Source organism: Aedes aegypti, chromosome 2, assembly GCF_002204515.2.
Source record: "Aedes aegypti strain LVP_AGWG chromosome 2, AaegL5.0 Primary Assembly, whole genome shotgun sequence".
Lineage (NCBI taxonomy): Eukaryota > Metazoa > Arthropoda > Insecta > Diptera > Culicidae > Aedes > Aedes aegypti.
In genome coordinates, this window is record NC_035108.1 from 96,284,092 (window position 1) to 96,304,722 (window position 20,631).

At 37.4% G+C, this 20,631-nt stretch overlaps 4 long non-coding RNA genes across 4 annotated transcripts; 3 read left to right on the top strand and 1 right to left on the bottom strand.

Moving 5' to 3' along the window:
• Nucleotides 1–1,666: 1,666 nt before the first annotated feature.
• LOC110675800 lies at nt 1,667–13,148 on the top strand. The gene is made up of 2 exons (XR_002499809.1): nt 1,667–2,260; nt 12,906–13,148. It is a non-coding gene; the product is annotated as an uncharacterized LOC110675800 (long non-coding RNA).
• Nucleotides 13,135–13,892, bottom strand: LOC110675801. Its single transcript, XR_002499810.1, has 2 exons — nt 13,727–13,892; nt 13,135–13,657 (listed from the first exon to the last, which is right to left on the bottom strand). It is a non-coding gene; the product is annotated as an uncharacterized LOC110675801 (long non-coding RNA).
• A 178-nt stretch (nt 13,893–14,070) lies between these two features.
• On the top strand, nt 14,071–14,666 carry LOC110677276. Its single transcript, XR_002501080.1, has 2 exons — nt 14,071–14,246; nt 14,317–14,666. It is a non-coding gene; the product is annotated as an uncharacterized LOC110677276 (long non-coding RNA).
• Nucleotides 14,667–18,928: 4,262 nt separating this feature from the next.
• Nucleotides 18,929–20,058, top strand: LOC110675802. Its single transcript, XR_002499811.1, has 2 exons — nt 18,929–19,672; nt 19,743–20,058. It is a non-coding gene; the product is annotated as an uncharacterized LOC110675802 (long non-coding RNA).
• The last annotated feature ends 573 nt before the right edge of the window (nt 20,059–20,631 follow it).

The following is a 20,631-nucleotide window of genomic DNA, read 5'->3' on the forward strand; positions in this document are numbered from 1 at the left end:
AACGGCTATATTATGTTTAAACTTTAATTCAAAAATTGGGTCCATAAATGAACCTTGACACTTTTGATCATGTTTGACGTTCGGTTAGTCGACAAAAACACCACAGGGGTTTTAGTTTTAACACTGCAACCCATGGGATTGTTCCTATCTGACATTTCGAAAGGGACACGGAAAACAAAATACACCCATAATTTGAGTTTAAGCCAAGGGGTGTGACAAAATCCAAAAATAACATAAAACAATGTTTTTTGAACTCAAACTAAAGGAAAACATTAGAAAATTGAGTAAACATGTGTTATTGGCCTAAACATAAGCGTTTGGCACTAAAATTGGGACAGGGCTTTAGGACCCTATTGAATCACTACAATTCCCATAAAAATCTCTACATTCTAAGGTCTAGAAATTCCAAGGATACTATCAGAAACCCCACCAAAATAACGAGAATATCACATAAACACTTAGAACTTCCGGAATTCAACATGCTGTTAAGAAAATACACGGGGAGCATCAAAATTCTACCGCAATTTTAGCAGAATCTCAGTACTGGTGCTAGAAAATATGTGATTCCTAATTTGATAGCTGTATTCTCAAGATCTCTTCATAGATGTTAAGCTAATATTAAAAAAAAATATCAATCACTGGCGTTGGCGAAGACCGAAAACCATTCAGAAAATTCTTTGATGAACCATCATCATAAAATCATAGACATAAAGAGAGTACCAGACTAATCGCAAAATTACACTACAAATCTTGTCAAATAACAGCACCTTCATGATTTTGTGCAAATTGTCGCGTAATCGATTAGATTCCATGCATTTCCGTCATATGCATGATTGTATTAATTTTAGACGTCACTCTGAATAGATTGTTCTTTACGTGCAGAAACATTCTGCACTCTGAATGGAAATTTCTTAACGTGCAGCTTCAGTCACTGCTCATGTTCGAAAGTAGTAAGTACACTCTGAAATAATATAAATCATAAGTGGTTTAAAACTCATACATTTTTGTCATTCTTAAATAATACACTACACTGTAACACCAAAGTACCCTTTAAAGGGTAAAAAAGTACCCTCTTTGAGAGAAACTAGTTTAACTCATAAAAAGAGTAAAGGCCCTGTACCCATTGAAGAGTAAACGGCTTGTACGTCAGATCAACGAGTGAATTTTACCCACTATCCGAAAAACATGTTTTGAGGAACAGAGTAAAATTTACTCTTTATTATATATGGGAATTGATTATGATTTGTATGGTATTTTCGTAGAAAAACTAACAATGGAAACCTATTAGTATAAAAACATGAATTTATTCAATTAAATATTAAAATAAACAACTTTTTTTTTTGGTCTAATGCAAGGGATTATCAGCATTTGCACAGCAAAAAAATATGTAATTGGCATCGACGTAATTCAGCCGATGTAATAAAAATCCGATGTAACAGCAAAAATCAGATGCAAAATAGCATCTTTTTGATGTTATATTACATCGCCCTGAAATTACACAAAATCTAGATTACCATATCCCATTACATGGTACTTGTGTAATATTCACATCTAAAATATAGAAATATTACACAGAAACTGCTGCAACCAAGTCATTCCGACAAACGTTGTCATATTACACAGATTCAAATGCTATTTTGCATCAATAACTGGTGCGATAATAAGTCTCGCAACACTGCCCATGTTGTTTTTGTCGACCATGTTGTTGTGCGGGCAGTTCGCGTTTCGAATCTTGTTCCGCCGGTGCCATTTTGTCGCGAGAATCAAGAAAAGTGATCGTTTTGTGAGTTTGGTGACCGCGATTTGCCTGCAAGACGGCCGCTGCTGCAACCACAGGCGATTTTTCTTCCCGTCCTCCTCCGCGGTCAAGGAAGTGCAGAAGAAGACGCACGCATTCCATCAGGTTTTAATCCATCAACGGGATTGCCCGTACGTACGCGCCCCCCAACGGAATCCGTCTCTTTCCAGGGGAATCGAATGAAGCCAAAATTTGTGTCATTCCGGGCATGAATTATGTCGCCCATGCGAATATTCTGCCGTATGATTCCGGCGAAAATCATCCGCTGCAACACGAGCTGTTCCGTAAGTTTGTGGCGCACCAACCGGACAAGGACCCGCTGTTAAGCGTTCAGGAGGATGACAGGGCATGGAAAAAGTGGAACCAATGGCTGGAGCACGTCGAATCACCGAAGGCATACGGGTGACCGTGTTCCCGTTCTACATGGGATGTCGCGATACGTCAGCTGCTTCGGTGTATTTGGTAAGTGACGATTCTATGACATTCCCCGAATTACAATCCCCTTCTTCTTGACATGGCCCCCTCACTGGGACAGAGCATGTTCCACAGATATGAACTGAGAACTTTTGTTTTGCCAAAGTTGCCATTTTCGCATTCATATATCGTGTGGCAGGTACGATGAAACCCGGGAATTACAATTGACCGGGAAATTGTGAAACATCCGGAAAAAGTACTAGAGAATTTTGGGAATTTTGCCAAGGAATGCACGACTGAGTTGCTAAAGATATAGGTTCTTTAAAATGCTTTATGCATTTCTATTGAGATTCTTGGCATTGTTTCGATGACATCCTTTCAGGAATCCTTAATAAAATTTCTTAGGGTAATCACTGATAGAGTTTGTGCATTGCAAATAAGATTTTTAATGGATTTCAAATATGAATGTCGACGGATTTAATTTTGGAAATTTTAAGCAAATTACTGACGGTATTTAGTATTTATTTAATTTAAACTTAACGTAAGCCTGTCGGTTATACCATTTTTCGGTTAGTGATAACCTGAGTCAATAGATTTCTGGGGATTTTCTTGAGAAATCTAAATGGTTTAATTGCTTTTTGTCGGATACCTGGAGGAACTGATACGGATTTTTGAAAAAGCCTTGTTTGGATTACAACAGACTAATCCGTGATCTATGACAAAGTGAGGTCCCTGATTAAATTTGTATGAATTTCTGCAGATGAATTCATGGAGACCTTTTTGATAGGTATTCTAAGTATTCTTGATCAGATTTTGATGAATTACTGAGAAGATGATTGTTTAGAGTTGTCATTATATTCTTTGCAAGCAAGCCATCAAGTGTATATTTAGCGAGATATCGTTCTCTTTTAATGTATTCGAATCCCATGAACAGAATCTCCATAATTAGGGATTAGTGTAGTTACTATTATCCCTTTTCTATTTTTCATCACGACATGTCAGTCATTTAGTTATCTAGAAGAACAAATACATATTTGCGTACATTCAAACACCTGTCGAAATTTTCCTAGGTAGATTAATTGTATAGGTACTTATCTGGCGTTAGTATTTAAGGTGCGACGATTTCTTCAGTGGATACGAGTAACTGACACTGAAGAAGACTGCAAGTGGTAGCCGAAATACGCAGGTACGAGACATCGTTTCTATCAGAGCTTCCCTTAGATTTAACGAGAGATCAAGAATTTCTACAGGAACCTGTTCTTACGCATAATTTTGAAAGCCATCTTAGCAGAAGATGGGTTGGAATTGTTGATTTGTGGAACAATGATGTGAATTAATATGTGAAGAGTAGTTTTTTGACATAATTCCAACATTTCCTATATGAATTGTAGTGGTTACACAGCATCCTCCGTATTCTGGTACGTTTGATGGCAAATATTTCTACCATGCCAAATATTTTCTTCGCCGAATTCGAAAGTTATTTTGACAAAAAAATACAAATTTACAAAAAAAATAAGCAAATTTTAAGTTCTGACAATTTATGAAAGTTTGCTTGAAACAGATTTAAGACATTAAGATTTTTCAATCACTTTTTATATAGATTTGTCCAAAGCTCTGTGTCAGTTGGTAGGTAACGACAGAAAGAAAAACAAAATCTCTAGTGACCATTCGTTCATTAAAACATGTTTATATTGCAATGAGCAAATGCCATTCATTATTTGACAAATAAGAGTTAGGTTAAATTTTGCAAAATCTATTTTGAAATTTCAAAATTGGCGTTTGCTAGATTTTAACTTTAGTTATCTAGAAGAACAAATACATATTTGGGTACATTCAAACATTGCTAGAATTTATTGATAAATGGTGCATATTGTTTTGCAAATATTTGAGCTTTTTTAATGACATTTTAATGGTAAATATTTGGATTATCTACGAATATTTGAAAGTTGTAACAAATTATTGATTAAGTGAAGGAATTTCAAAAGAGTTAGATTTTTGAAGACATTAATATAAGTTAATCTTCTTCTTCTTTCTGGCGTTACGTCCCAACTGGGACAAAGCTCTCAGTTAATAACTGTGGAAGTGCTAATCGAACACTAAGCTGAGAAGCAGGCTCTGTCCCAGTGAGGACGTAATGCCAAGAAGGAAGGAATATAGAGTTTAAATTATTTGAGAACATAGAATACAGAAAAAAAAAACATTTATATCAAGTGAGCATATTCTATTCAGAATTTGAGAAATATTCATAAAGCATGGGAGAGATCCTCCAGTACCGGACAACTAAGCCGCTAAATTCGGAATTGAAAAAACTATTTATTTTATATGATCATGGTACTTTTTCTGATAAATATTATCGTTTTTGATTCAAATTGACCAATATTAGTTATAAGGCACGTGGCATTCAATACCGAACATCAACAGACAAACATCGCTTTCAACTCTGAAAAATTACGTGCAATGTCAAACATGTGTTTAGTTCTGTATCAATTCAAGCCAACTATTTGTCATAGTGTACTCATACCTTAAGTTGAGTTTTACTTATTGTGCAAGTGGTTCATCAAAAAACCTCTTTCATATATGATGAAAAATAATACATTTTACGTGTTGTTCTGAGTTTTCGTTCTTATTTGTATTGCATCTTTCATACCATGATCTATAAAATCCATGGAAATGAATATATTTGAAAACATATGGTGCAAAAATTTCAAAGATCTTCTTCTTTTTTGGCGTTACGTCCTCACTGGGACAAAGCCTGCTTCTCAGCTTAGTGTTCTTATGAGCACTTCCACAGTTATTAACTGAGAGCTTACTATGCCAATGACCATTGTTGCATGTGTATATCGTGTGGCAGGTACGAATATACTCTATGCCCTGGGAAGTCGAGAAAATTTCAAAGATATCATGTTACAAATGATGCTGTACGAAACTAGGGGACAGGAGATGCTAGACCAAAATTTTATTTGACCATATTTAGTTGAAATAAGGTACAAAATACATTCTCACTTTCAAATTATGATAATGTTACATTATTCCTGCGAGGTCAAAACTATTTTTCCATATTCAAAATCATAATTAAATAATTTAAATATAAGGCGATAAGTCTACTTTTTATCGATTTCCAAACATCTGTTTTTTTTTTTTTCAAAAAAGCGTACCCACAGTGCACCAGTATCCGCTCATGCCCCTATTCCCGCTCACTAGTGTAATAATCAGTGAATAAATTGTCACCCAACACCCAGCAACTAAGACATTGTCATCTCCTATTCTTGTTGCAACAATGTTAGTCTCCAACATCAGTTTATCACCACTTGAGCAGAATATGACAAAGATCGATCACCATGTGCGAAGCGATTTTCTGGACTTCGCATTGCAATTTTCGAAAACTTTATCTGTGTTGGTAAACATTCTCACACTATCGAAACAAATTTGGTTTTGTGTTTAAAATAACTTATTAATCGCGAGTTGAAAAGGTTGCAACAATGTTGTGCCCTGTGATTGTCATGACAATTTTGCTTCTGATTGTATCCCTATCCGCAAAAGTATGGATAAACGGGTTGTGAGCGACTTGCTTTGTTGTTTGTTTTTCGTCTCCTTTGATGACAATTTGATTCACTGGTAATAATTTATGTTTCGTGTCAAAAGCCAGCATTTTTCGCACGGATATATTCTAGCAATATTAACAACTTTCAAATTAAGTCGTCTGACATAATTTTCATTTGATAAATAAATTCTTCGTATTGAAAACACAAGACCTCGTGAGCGGTTATTGGATCGCTAGGTATTTTTGTGTGTTCCAATAACCGCTCATGCAAAAAATAAACAAAATATTAGAGAAATGTCGGTTTTAGTATACAGCATTCTTTATTGCAGTAGTAGCTATTGTTGTTGTACTCTTATTGTTATCAAAATGATCTCTGAGATTATTTGTTTACCATGTCTCCTTGTGAATAAATCGTGGTGCAAAGTTCTAGAAACTCCAGATACATATATTTTTAAAGATTTTAGCGCAACTATTTCACAAGATTTTTAAGGGTTTCTTTTCAGATTTCTCTAGCAAAACCTGCAATTTTTATTGTATCTCCAGTTGTTTCTTTTGGATTTCTTGTCAGAACTTTTAAAAACATTTCTTCGGTAAAAATTTCTACAACAATTGCTCCAGGAATTTCACTTTGTCCTTCCATTCCATTTCATTTCAGTTTATCAAAACTCTTCAACATTACAACGCTACTACCTTTAGAAATTTCCACAGGGATTACTTCTAAACATTTTCCTAACGATCATCCTTTAGTTATTTTTCTAGATATTCTTCCTGCGATTTCTTAAGTTGATAGTTTTGGAGATTTCCTAAAGATTTGTACAGAAATTCTTGAAAAAATCTGCAAAGATTTTTTACATGTTTGTTTAGAAACTCATTTAGAGATTTTTCAACAAAACCCAACCAGAATTTGTTTGGAGATGAATCAGCCATGGCCTAAAAATTTCCTAAATAGAGATAATAATTATAATAATGAAAAAAAGGAATTCAGAAGTTTTAGCCTAATTTTTCAGTTATTTTTTCACGACATTTTCAAGAGAATTTCTTTAAAACTCATTCACAATCTCTTCACGAGTTACTTCAAAAATTCTCCAGGGATTGTTCTAGGAAATCTATCAGGAACTCTACCAAGAGTTACTCAATACATTTTACCAATAATTTCTTATGAATGATATCTCTCTAGGAATTTCTCCAGTATTCCATGAAGGAATTACTCCTACAGTTTTCCAAAAATTTCTCGATCAACTGAAGTCTGCGTGGGTTTTTCTAAAAGCTTTACGCCAGCAAATGATACAACAATTGTTCCAGTAATTCCTTCGATAATTCTTCAGGGATTCCGTCCGATGTTTTTCTTTCTGCAGAATTCCTTCTGACAATTCGTCTAGATATTAGCCAGATTACGATTGATTATTTTTTAATAATTTTCATAGCTATTTACCTAGAGAATTCTCCAAGATTTCACAAGAAACCAAGATTTTTAAGAGGTCTTTGCAAGAGTTTATTAGAAATTTCTACAGAATTTTCATCAGAAATTACTGTAGAGTACTACAAGTGACATCCCTGGAATAATTCTTGGATGAATTATTCAATGAAATCTTACAAGATACCCTGAAGGCATTCTAAGGGAAATTCTTGACTGAATTCTAAAAATAAAACACAGATTTTATACAAAAAAATCAGAAAATTGTTAAAAATCGTAAAGAAATCTCTGGAGTAATATTCGAAAAAATATTGATTGATTTTTTTAAGATAATTATTGCAAAAATAATTACATAAAACAATAAGACGTATGAATTCCTGGAGGACTTGTGACTCTTGATAAATTTCTGATATTGTTTGTGGAGGACTTTCTGAAAAAAATTCTGTTGCTAGATTTCTGAAATAATCCTTAAGCACAGGTTTAATACCAAAGCTGTTTCGTATATCATGTGGCTGGCACGAAGAATCTCTATGCCCTGGGAAGTATAAATTATAATTATTAAATAAAAAATAAGATTACGAGAATAAATCAACTCATCTGCGAAAATTTTGAACTACTACGGCAAATGAAATGTAATATGTTGTTAACAAAATTTTAATAAAAGCTTAATTTAGTTTTACCAAATTAGAATGATAGTGGAGCCTAATACAGAACAGTTGGATATAAAAAATGAATGTAATGGTTGAAATGTACTAATAAAGGATTAACAAATTATTAAGACAATATCCTGAACCGACCGGATATCGAAAATCTACCCGAGATACCTTTGATAATTTCTGTAAAAATTCTGAGAAAATCATGAAGAAAAATTCTGGAATACAAGCAGTTATACTTATCGTAATGTTGTAAAAAAAACTCTAGGAAATATCTTAAGAGAAATGTCTGGTCAGATTATCTGTGGATTCTTTTTAAGAACTTTCATCTCTGATTTTTTTTTCTTTCTGCTTCTTTATTTGATTGTGCATAATCTTGTTTTTTCCCTTTTTTAAGGCATGAAGTATCTACACTCCAGTGCAAAAGTTTGGGATCACTCCCAAAAACATACAAAAGTATTTTGTCCATATATTTGTGATAACACGTCTAAGGTGTGCAAGTGGGTAAATAATGTAGGTGAAAATAACTTGTATATTTTAGTCAATAAATGAACTTACGTTCCAAACGTAAACCTTTGAGACGATCCGGAACATTACGGGAGATAAGAAATTTATGTGATTGGTCAACCATTATTGCATAATACAGTTAACTCTCCCTTACTCGATATTGAAGGGACCATCGAGTTAGGGATATATCGAGTTACAGAACACAAAATCAGTGCAATTGCTATCCAAGGGACCATCGAGTTAGCCATGAAAACCAACTTTTACTATGGTTCTCTAACTCGATATCGAGATACCGAATATCAAGTAAGGGAGAGTTAACTGTAGAGCGAAAGATAAACTATGACTACGTAGAAAGTTGATGGCGTGCAATCTTATTTTTATATGTTTGGTAGTAAAATGTTGTGGAAAGTATTTTTCTTTTCGACTTCTATGTTATGAATTACTGGAAGAACTCTGAACAATTCCTGGAGACAATCTAATAAAATTTCTGGAGGAACTATGGCGAAAGTTTGAAGAAATTCTCGGTGGAGCTCCAATGGAATTTCCGGAGAAAATCTGAAGGAGCTCCCGGAGGAACTCCAAAGAAAATCCATGTGGAACTCTGATGAAATTATTGGAGGACCTCTAAAAAAATTCTGGCGGAACTCCGAAGGATTTGTTGGACAAACTGTTGAATTATTTTCAGAGAAACTCCGGAGAAATTCCCAAAGGAACTATAGAGGACATCCCGAAAAAAATCTGCAGAAATTTCTGGAGAATTTCAAAAGGAATTCCTGGAGGAACTGTGAGCAATTTCTGGAGGAACTCCGAAGAATTCCTGCATAAAGGAAATCCGAACGAATTATCGTTTGGGCTCCGAAGGAATTTCCGGCAAAAGTTTTGAAATTTATAGTCTAGAGGAACTCTGAAGGAATTATTGGTAAAACTCCGAAAGAATTCCTGGAGAAAGTCCGAAGGAATTCTTGAAGAAACTTCGAAGCAAATCTTGGAGGGATTTCGAAGAAACTCTTGGAGGAATGCCGGGAGTAATTCTGAAGGAGTTCTCGCAGGAACTCTGGAAGAATCCCCGGCAGAGCTCTGGAGGATTTCCCAGAGTAAGTCTGGAGGAATTTCTAGAGGAATTCTTAGGTAATTCCTGGAGGAACTCCGGATGAATTTCTGGAGAAATTCCGAAAAAAAAAACTCCGGAACAATTGCTGAAGGAATTGCGGAGAAATTCATAGGGAACTTCCGGAAAAAATATCCTGGTAGAACTCTGGATGAATTCCTGAAAGAACTACGGAAAAAAATCAAAAGCAACTTTGAAGAAAATCCGAAGGGATTTCCGTTGGAGCTCTGGAGGAACTTCGGAGGAAATCTGGATGAAAACAAGAATAATTGCTGAAAGAACTCTGGAGGAATTTCGGGAGCAACTCACGAGAAATTACCGGTAAAGCTCCGAAAGAATTCCTGGAGGAACTCTGAAGGAATTTCCGGAGCAATTTTGAAGGAACTCTGTACAAAATCCTAGAAAAACTCCAAAAGGAATTCCTGGAGTATCTCTGGAGCAATCGTTGGAGGAACTCCGGAGAAATTCCTGGAGAAACTATGGAGGATATTCGAAGGAATTCCCGATGGAGCTCCGGAAGAACTTTTCAGGAATTACTGGATGAAATCCAGAGCAACCGCTTGAGGGACTCCAAAGGAATTTCTGGAAGAACTCTGTAAGAATCCCTGGTGGAAATCCAGAAGAAGTTCCTAGGAATTGCCGGAAGAAAATCAGGAAGCATTTCTGGAAGAACTTAAGAAAAATCCTAGAGGAACTCTGGAGAAATTTTCTGAGGAATTCTGGAGGAACTCCCGGGGGAAAATGTGGGGAATTTTTCGAAGTAATCCCTGAAGAATTACTAGTGGAAATCGATAGGATTTGCGAGGTATTACTAGAACTCTGAAGAATTTCTGGGGAAATTCCGGAAAAAAGTAGAAACCCTGAAAGAAATTTCTGGTGAAGCTCCAAAAGAATTCCCGGAGGAAATCTGAGGGAATACCCGAAGGAACTCCGAAGAGATTTCATGAGGAGCTCTTAAGAAATTCTTGGAGGACTTTCAAAAAAATTCCTGCAGGGACTCCGAAGAATTTGCCTTAGGAATAATTTTTAGAGAAACTCCGGAGAAATTCCTGATGGAACCATGGAGAGAATCCCGGTGGAACTCTGAATAAAATCCGGAAGGATCTCCAAAGAAATTCCTGGATGAGCTCCGAGAAATTCCTGGAGGAAATCCGAGGAATTGCTGGAGGAACTCTGAAATAAGTAAGAATCCATGAAGGAAATCCAAAGGAATTCCGGGTGTAGCTCCGAAGGGATTCCCGTAGTAACTACAGTAGAATTCTCGGAGGAACTCTGAAGAACAGGATTTGGAAAATTTAACGATCATTGACACATGAGCCATAATTTCATCCCATTTATCCGCCTGCATTCATACAAAACGCATGACATTTATCGTTCGTGGAAGATAACGAGCCATGAATAAAAACAAGACACCACCCACTGTTTGGCGCTGATCACTGTGTGTCAACACTTGTAACATTCGCTGACCCACTCTCATTCTGATCAAGAAACAGAGGCGAATATGTTTTATTTTCTGTGCTATGTTTGCAACCAATGGGGTGTTCAATGGTTTAATAAATTATAATTAGGTTGTTAAAAGGCCTTCCTTAGCCGAGTGGTTAGAGTCCACGGCTACAAAGCAAAGCCATGCTGAAGGTGTCTGGGTTCGATTCCCGATCGGTCCAGGACCTTTTCGTAATTGAAATTTCCTTGACTTCCCTGGGCATAAAGGAATTCCTGGGTGAAATCTCCAGAGGAGTTACTAAAGCAAAGCCCAGGAGGAATTCCTAGAGGGAATCCTGTAGGAATCGCTGTAAGAAATCCCCGCATAAGTTTCTGGATCCACGGAGTAATTTCTAATGGCAATCCCATGAGAAATTCATAAAGGAATTTCTGTACGAAATCGCTAGAGGAATTCTTGGAAAATATTTGCGGAAGTAATCTGAAGAAAATCCTCAGAGGAATTTCTGCAGGAAATCCCCGGAGAAATTTCTGGTGCAAATTCCCAGAGAAATTCCTGGAGGAAACTCCCGGATGAATTCCTGATAAAATCCCCGTAGGAGTTTTTGGAGAACATCCCTGGAGGAATTTCGTAATTAAATCTCCGGAGGAATTCCTGGAGGAAATTCTTGGAGGAATTCTTGGCCAAAATCCCTGCAGAAATTCCTGATGCAAATACCCATAGAAATTCCTGGAATTCCCCGGATGAAATCATCGGAGAAATTTCCTTATGAAATCCCCGGAGGAAATCTCAGGAAGAATATCTGATCGAAATCCCTGGAGGAATTGCAATTGAAAATCCCCTGAGAAATTCCTAGAGATAATCATCGGAGGAGTTCTTGGGGGCTATCCCAGGAGGAGATCCCTGGAAGAAGTTCTCGGAGGTACTTCTTGAGGAATTTTTCTCAGAAATTTTCTGGTGTGAATCTCAAGATATTTTTTTTTAAATCTCCAGACAAATTCTCTGAAAAAGTCTCCGGAGTAATTTCTGGAGAAAATCCTCGGAGGAATTTCTTAATGAATTTCTAGACGAAATACCCAGAGAAATTCGTAGACTAAATATCCGATATTTTCTTAAAAAGCCTCAAATCTCATCCAATCGGTATAAATTCCATAAAGTTGAACATTATGATTATGATGATAAGAAAACGTAGGTTGATAACATTCTTCATGATGACAAGATTTAAAACTTTTGAAGTTATAAGAGTGTCACTTAGGTGAATGTGTTCATATGTACTATTTTTTCATGGTAAAAATACTTTTATAAATGTATTCTGTCAAAAATAAAATTAAATTAAAACTATGTGTTCTGTATCTTGACACCTCTCTAACTCGATGGTTCCTTCAATATCGAGTTAGGAAAATTGTACTGTATTGTGCAAATCACCTAATATAATCACTTGAATTTGAAGAGGAACATACAATAGAATTTATGGTGGGATTCCCGGAGCGCTTCTCTAACGAAAATATACTTGAAAACTTTAGAGGATCCTTGGTTTGAATTTCAACAAGACGAAGCGAAATTTTTCATGCGAAATACCTGATGCAAGATTTTCAAGACGAGGAAACCGATTAATTAAATTTCCATGTGAACCTAACAAACATGCTTCAGGAAACGTCCAGGTGCAGAACTTCAGCTAATTTGTTAAAATCTTTGAATCTGAGATTTCTCTCAAAAGTAGAAAAAAATTTTGGACCTGAAAACGGATATTCGTGTAAGGGATGGTAAATTATTTCACGCTAAATCGCGACTTTTTCGATACCCTCCCTGTCCCCTTGTTACACTATTTGCATGAGAATTTAAAAATTTTGGAGCGTGACATTATTTGTGCATGACCCCTAACATATTATAATAGAAACTTCATTTAACATAGTAATACTTTCACTAATAATTACTATAGACCTATCGATCATAGATGTGTATGTATGTTTGTGTATATGTATAACAATATATATGGCTAAAAATTCGATATTTTCATTTCTATTTTTAGGTCGGTACGAATAACATTATCGAGCTCTGTGAATCATTTTAATGGTTTCTAAGGCAACCTCAACACATCCTTGAGTGCCTTCAGACTTGTATTTCATCTGGAAGTGTTCACTGCGGATCTTCAGATTCATCACCGGAAGCGTCCAAGCCATTATGTTCCATATTTTAAATAATTGTTTAATGCTATAAAACAAATGTAATAAATGATTCATAAATAATACAATAAAAAGTAATTGATGATTAACATGACTCTGTATTCATATTTTTGTTCGAAACATGTTTTATATTTTTATCAACAAATTCTGCTCAATGGTTGATTGAATTGCTTTTATCTATCACAAAATTATAATACTCAGCTCAATCATTCTCGATTTTGAATCATAAATATGATTTAGGATCGATAAAGAATAAAAAAGCAATTTAATCAACCATTGAGCAGAATTTGTGATCGCTTTTTCCTCCTAAATCGCTTAGATTACATAGTTTTCATATTACATCGCATCGATTACATCGTATTGTGTACGTTGAAACTATTACATCGGAAAAATTACATCGGTCGCATTTATTACACCAAAAGCCCGCGAGTACGTCGGGCTGTGTAATATTACACAACCGAGGGAATGACTTGGTTGCAGCAGTTTCGATGTAATATTCAACAACTTTTTTTGCTGTGTGGGGTTGCTGTCCTGGAAAATGGTACTGCTTCTCCGGCAGGACATTCTTATGCGGGATATACTCGGCATTAAAATCATCCTGTAAAATTTAGTTTTTCGTTAATTAGCGCACACGGCAGGAAAAAGAATTTATTTTTAGTGCACCTACCTTGACCTTCTAGTGTTTCTGAACACTTTTTTCTTTGTAGTGGAAACAAACTACTGCTGCATAGTCGATGGGGAATTCCACTATTATTGAACCGCAAGGATTTTTTCACCCATTATAGAGTAAAAGAACGCAACATATAAAAGGGCAAAAAATACCCATTATCTGGAAAAATAAAATACCCCTTATATTGACGTTTCCATATATCAGAAAATAATGGGTACTTTTCCCACATTAAAGAGTAATGTCGAGTTTACAGTGTAGGCTCAGTTTAAGTGGTATACATTTTTGGTATAATAAGCTAAACTAAGCTTGATTTCCACAAAACTATTTTTATCAGTGTATTTTAGCGACCGCAGATGTTTACAAAAACAAAAATGTCGGCGAAGACGGCTTGACACGCGATTTTTTTTTTTCAATAATTTGCATACTATTCGATTAACTATCGTTAGAAAAATCTCAAAAGTGGACTGCTTTCCATTAGAAATGGCGAATCAATCGAATGGCGAATTATCAGGAGCTGGTAAGAAATGTAATACAAGTTCAAATTCCCTTCATCTCAGCTTTATTTTTCGTCCTTCCATTTGTTTCAGAAATGCTCGAAAACACCGGGTGTCTGGACCTGCAAAACGGTAACAGCGGTGCGAAAGATGCCTAAGAAGCCCACGGGACCAGCGTCAGGGACTACTAGGAAATCTCAGGAAATACGGTCTCAAAAGCAGAAAAATGCTCTCGGATGTGAATGCTACTGAATATTCACAGGAGAACCAAACGGAGCTGAGTTCTGAGCAAGGCAGATTCTGTGGAATTAGAATTTTAGTCATCTAGAATCGGGCATGGGTCTAAGTTTTAGGTTTTAAGTGCAATTTGTTGAATTCATTTCCATGTATTGTCCACGATTGAATATTAATAAAATGAAATGGGAGTTTTATTTTCAACAGTTTCCCCTTTGTTTATGTTTATTGCAGAGCCGGGGCATTCGGTAGCATGCTATAAAAAGCATTGTTACGGTGGAGTTACACTAGAGCCAACATATGTTTAGGATAAACAAGCCTGTATACTGCGCATCTATACATGGTATAGACCCAACCAGGCAAATAGCGATTTTGAGTGGCTTTTAAACTAAATAGTTTTGATTTTTTTCAGAGTGTACTACATGTTCGAAAAGTTTTTTATTCATACCAAAGTGTACACTCTGAAATAATAGAAATCATCAGCGGTTTAAAACTCATACATTTTTGTCATTCTTAGGGCAACTTCACCGGTGGTCCAAATCACTGTTTGGTTCCAAATTTTTGGACCATGTTGAAATTTGAAGCTTGCACCGGTGTTGCAAATAATGTTCCAGTTTTATTTTATACCAGTTTTCTGGTCTATTTTTTTGGAACAGGCTAGCTGCGTGGTCCATTTTTGGTCGGATTTGGACCAAGTTTTGAGCTGTTCCAAAACTGGTTTGACAAATGTTTGTTTACCAGTTCGGATGTTTCACGCTGAAACAGTCACCGCAGTCACCGTCTCTAGTTCCTACTCATTTGAGGTAAGTAAAAAAAGGAACAGTATTTAATTGCTGCTGTGTTTTTAACAATAACTCTCTCCCCGAGCAGCGCTACCCATGATAGAAAATTTCATCTTTCATCGCAACAAACACGACCTCGCAATACATCTGAATGGGGAATTCGTGTTCCGGGAGCGCCGAGATGACCAGCGAGGCGGCGGCCAACAGTATCGGAAGCAAGCGGTCACTCTCTCTGATTTTCTCTCCCGACCTGAAACGGAGTGGCATCCGATATGCGGTGTTCTTTCGCTTTTTGGTGGTTCCATAGTACGAAGCAGCGTTCTGAACAAACTGCTGAGAACAGCGGTGTCCGGATTGATTGCTTCGTTGTTGTGTGCTGCTTCCATGGATTCAACAGATGGGCTGCACTCTCCGCCAAGTCTTCAGTCAGCCCAATGCATTTTTAAGGACTTTGGGATACTCCACGGAACAGCTGGAATCCCTGCCAATGGTGGCCCCCCGTATTGCTTAATGAAGGAAAAGGCCTAATGAAGGGAAATGGAATCTCTATCAAAATGGGCAAATCGTTGGATGAAGAGTACATTCACAGCTGCCTGACCATGCAGATCGGATTAATGTCGCGGTGCATATTCGTAAACATTCCTCAACTGATGTGTCGCCTTGAGACACTCCCGAGCAAGAACCAACTGCTGCAGATCGTGATTCACCGGGGATTTTCTCCTAGAATTCCACCGGTGATTTAATTAAGGAATTTCTGCGGGGTTGTTCTTCAGAGATTTCTCCGGATTTTTTTTTTCGGAATTTCTCTGGGAATTCGCACAAAGAATTTCTCCGGAGATTTCAAGGATTCCTCCGGAGTATTGAAATAAACACGACAACAAACAAGGCTATTCCTCCATACCGCAGGCTACTGACTGATAACTCAACTAGCAACTGCTGTTCCTTTTATTTCATCCAGGTATCTACAATTCATTTCCACTAAGCACAGCATAACATACCTCTAAATACTACCACCGACGATTCCCGTATATTCTACCTACGGGTGCGACACTACAATCTCAACACGGAGATATCCCCAAGAACTACGGGGAATTTTGTCAGGAATTCCTCAGGAGATTTGCAGTAGCAATTTCTCCGATAATTTCCTCCAGAAACTCGTCTGACTATATGCTCCAGAAATGAATCCTGGGATTACCTCTAGGGATTCCTTCGAGGATTTTCTCCAGGAATTCCTCAGGGGTTTTCCAAAAGCAATTCCTCTGGGAATTTCGTCCAGAAATTCCGCTGGGGATTCCGTTCAATGAACTTTCGTCCGGAGATTGCTCCAGAAATGCTTCCGGAGATTTTTTCCAAGAATTCCATTGAGGATATCGTCCAGGAATTTCTATGGGAATTGTGTCCAGGTATTCCTCAGGGCATTTCATTAAAAATAATATCCTGCGGGGATTTTCTGCAGAAATTCCATCCTTAGCCGATTGCTTAGAATCCGCGACTACAAAGCAAAGTCATGCTGATGGTCGGTCGGTCCAGGATCTTTTCGTAATGGAAATTTGCCTTGACTTCCCTGGGCATAGGGTTCATTCAGAAATTTCATAACACTGAATGGGGTGGGTGGGTGCCCTTGCAATGTGCCGACTCATAAAAAATTGTAAAATATTCATACAAAAAGCGTCACGAAAGGGTGGGTGGGTGTTAAAAATGGCCATTTTCGGCCTAGGGTCTCTTCTGGGGATTTCATTAAGAATTTCTTCTAGACATTTTCTGAAAAATTCCTTCGAGAATTTTTCCACAGTATTTATTTGGAGATTTCCTCCAAGAACTCCGGTGATTTGCTCCAGGAATTCCTCAGGAGATTTCCCCCAAAAATTGCTCTTAAGATTTCCTGCGGGATTTTCTCCATAGTTCCTACATGAATTGTTTCGGAGTTTCTATAAAAAAATATTGCTGGAGGAATTAGTAATTGCTTCGGAGTCCCTGTAGGAATTCCTTTGGAGATTCTTCAAAAATTTCTCCATAGATCCTCATGGAATTTCTCCGTAATTCATCTGGGAATTCCTTCAAATTTCCTCCAACAATTCTTTTGTAACGCCACCGGTATTTTTTTCGAATTTCCTCTGTAGTTCCTCTTGGATTTTTTTTCAGAATTTCTCCAGAGAATTTCTCAGAGTTCCTCTAGTAATTCTTTTGGAACCTCCGAAGATCAATTAGGAATTTTCCAGGAGTTACTTCTAAGAATTCTATACATTTCCTCCGGATAATCCTCCAGAGTTCCTTAGACAATTTCTCATGAATTTCTCCGGAAATTCCTCTAGACATCCTTCTGTGATTCCTACAGAGTTCTACGTGGAATTTATTCGGAGTTCTTTCTGGATTTTTTTTAAGTTCATCCAGAAATTCCTCTGGATTTCATTACGCAATTCCTTGGAACTTCCTCCGGATTTCGACCGAAAATTCTTTCAGAAACTCCTCTGGAGTTCTTGCAGAAACTTCTCTGGAATTTTTCCAGCGATTCCTCTGGATTTCAAACGGTAATACCTGGAAAGTTCCTCTGGAGCTCCACCGGGAATTCCTTAGTATTTTGTATTTGGTTTCTGCAGGAATTTCTTCGGTGTTCCTCTAGAAACGCCTCTGGAGTTCCTCTAGGAATAGCTCTAGAGTTTCTATAAGATTTTGTCCAAAATTCCTCCAGAAATTCCTCCGGAAATTTCTTCAGAGTTCCTTCAATTTCTCTGGAGCTACACCGGGAATTTCCTAGCAGTTCTTCTGAAAAAGTCTCCGAGCTCCATCTAGAGTTCCTTCGGAGTTCTGCCGCGAAATCCTTCGGAATTCCCCCGGGAATTCTTTTGGGGTTCATCCGGGTACGCCTTAGGAGGATTTTTTTCATGAAATTTTCCGGGATCTTCCAACAAGAGCTCCTCCGGGGATGTCCTCCTGAAATTTCTTCGGGGATTTCGCAAAGGATTCCCTCGATGATTTTTTACAAGAATTCCTCCAGGGGTTTTTCCCTAAAAAACATTCAAGGGTTCTCTCCAAGTATTTCTCTGGGGATCTCATCCAAAACATCATTCGGGGATTTCCTAAGAGGATTTACACTAAACATTCCTTCGGGATGTTTTCAGAGAATGCATCTTGAGTTTTCCTTTAGGAATTTCGCTGGAGATTTACACTAGTAATTTCTCCGGAGATTCCCTCAGGGGATTACCAACAGCTATTCATTCGAGCATTTCTTTTAGGAATTCCTCAAGAAATTTCATTAAGAAATTCCTTTGGTATTTCCTCCGGGGATTTCCTCTTCTCCAGGAATTCCTACAGGAATTGCAAAGATTCCTCCGAAGATATTCCCCAAGAAATTCTTCGGACATTTTCTCCAGGAATGCCTCAGGGGAATTGCAGTAGAAATACCTCCTGGGATTTCGTTCAGAGCTCCGCCTGGAATGCCTCGAAGTTCATCCGGGAATTTCTTTGGAGTTCATCTAGGCACTCCTTCGAAATTCCTTAGGAGCTCCACCGGAAATTTCTCAGAAGTTACTTCCAACATTCATCCGGAGTTTTTCTCGGATTTTTTCCGGAGTTTTCTTCCAGGAATTCCACCGTACTTCCTTCAGGAATTTCCCAGTAAGTTGCTCCAAGAATCCCGCTGGCAGTTCCACCAGGAGTTCTACCGGAGTTCTCCCAGGAATCCCACCAAGCGTTTCTCCAGGAATGCTATTAGGAATTTTGCACGATCCCCCCGGGTGTTATTCAGGAATTCCCCCTCCATTCATTCCTCTAGGAGATCCTCCAAAAAATTCTGAAGATTCCGTTCCCAGGAGGGAATTCCATCTAGTATTCCTAAGTCCGTCTCCTAGGTCCCAATTCCTGTGGAAATTACTCGACAAGGTCTACCACTTCGCAGAGATAAATACGCAAAACTCCAAGAAATTCCAAAATTAATGAATTCTGCCAAGAACCGAATTCCTCCGGTGGTTTTACGTGAATTTTCACAATTTTGATTTGTTTTTTTTATTACGTTCGAAATGGATCGGCAAAATAGAACAACCGGTGCATGCGCGTGCAGTTTGGTCTATTTTTACTGGTCTAATAAATTTTGACAGGTCCATTTCTGAGATAAATTTGGACCAAAACATAGACCACCGGTGAAGTTGCCCTTAAAGACTACACTTGGCACAGTTTAAGTGGTATACATTTTTGGTATAAAAAACTAAACTAAGCTGGATTTCCACAAAACTTTTTTTATCAGTGTATTTTAGCGACCGCAGATGTTCGCAAAAACAAAAATGTCGGTGAAGACGACTTGACTCGTGAAATTTGTTTAATTAATTTGTCTATTGTCTATTCGATTAACTAGCATTACAAAAATTACAAAAGTGGACTGCTTTCCATCAGAAATAGCGAATCAATCGAATTGAGAATTGCTAGGAACTGTTTGGCGGGTAAGAAATGTAATACAAGTACAAATTCCCTTCATCTCAGATTTATTTTTCGTCCTTTCGTTTTTTTCAGAAAAGCTCGAAAACACCGGGTGTCGGCACCTGCAAAACGGAAACAGCGTTAGGGAGTTCTACTATAATGCAGGGAACACGGTCCAGAAAGCAGGAACATGAGAAGAATCCATCATTTCCGATCTGGATGCTGTTGAATATTTGCAGGATAATTAAGAACGAGCGGCTCGGAAGTTCCAAGAATGGCAGATAACGCAGAATCAAAATTTTAGTTATCTGAAATAAGGCATTGGTCTTAATATTAAGTGCGAACTACTGATTTAATTTCCATGTGTTTTAACGATAATAAAATAAAAACGGGGTGTTTGATTTTTTTATGTTTTCCTCTTTGTTTATGTTTGTGGCAACGTCAGGGCATTCGGTAGCATGCTATAAAAAGCATTGATGCGGTGGAGTTATACTAGCGTCAGTTTAATCTTAGGATAAATAAGCCTGTATAGTTTGCACCAGAGAACTTGATTATACTAGAGAAACGCGGAGAGGATTTTGACTTTGTTTATTAACAACATTTGCAATGACTATCAACAATTGAGGTCATTCAAACAAAATTTTAGTGTGCGTGTCATCATGTCAGTCGCCATGGCATGCATAAGAAATCCAGCTTGTTAATGACGTCACTTTTGTATCGCTTTTCACTAACACACATTAATCGTCTCTGTTGCGTAACATCTCTTTGAGTCTCATTGAATTTGCTCGATTGGAACCACGTTTGACGGTTCAATTGGAACCTTTGGTTTCAGAATCCGCGCTTCTCTATATAAACAAATTCTCTGGTTTGCACCTATACGGGGCTTAGACCCAACCAGGCAAATAGCAATTTAGAGTGGCTTTTAAACTATATAGGTTAGATTTTTTCCAGAGTGTAGTAAAGTTCAACGTTTTTTATTCAT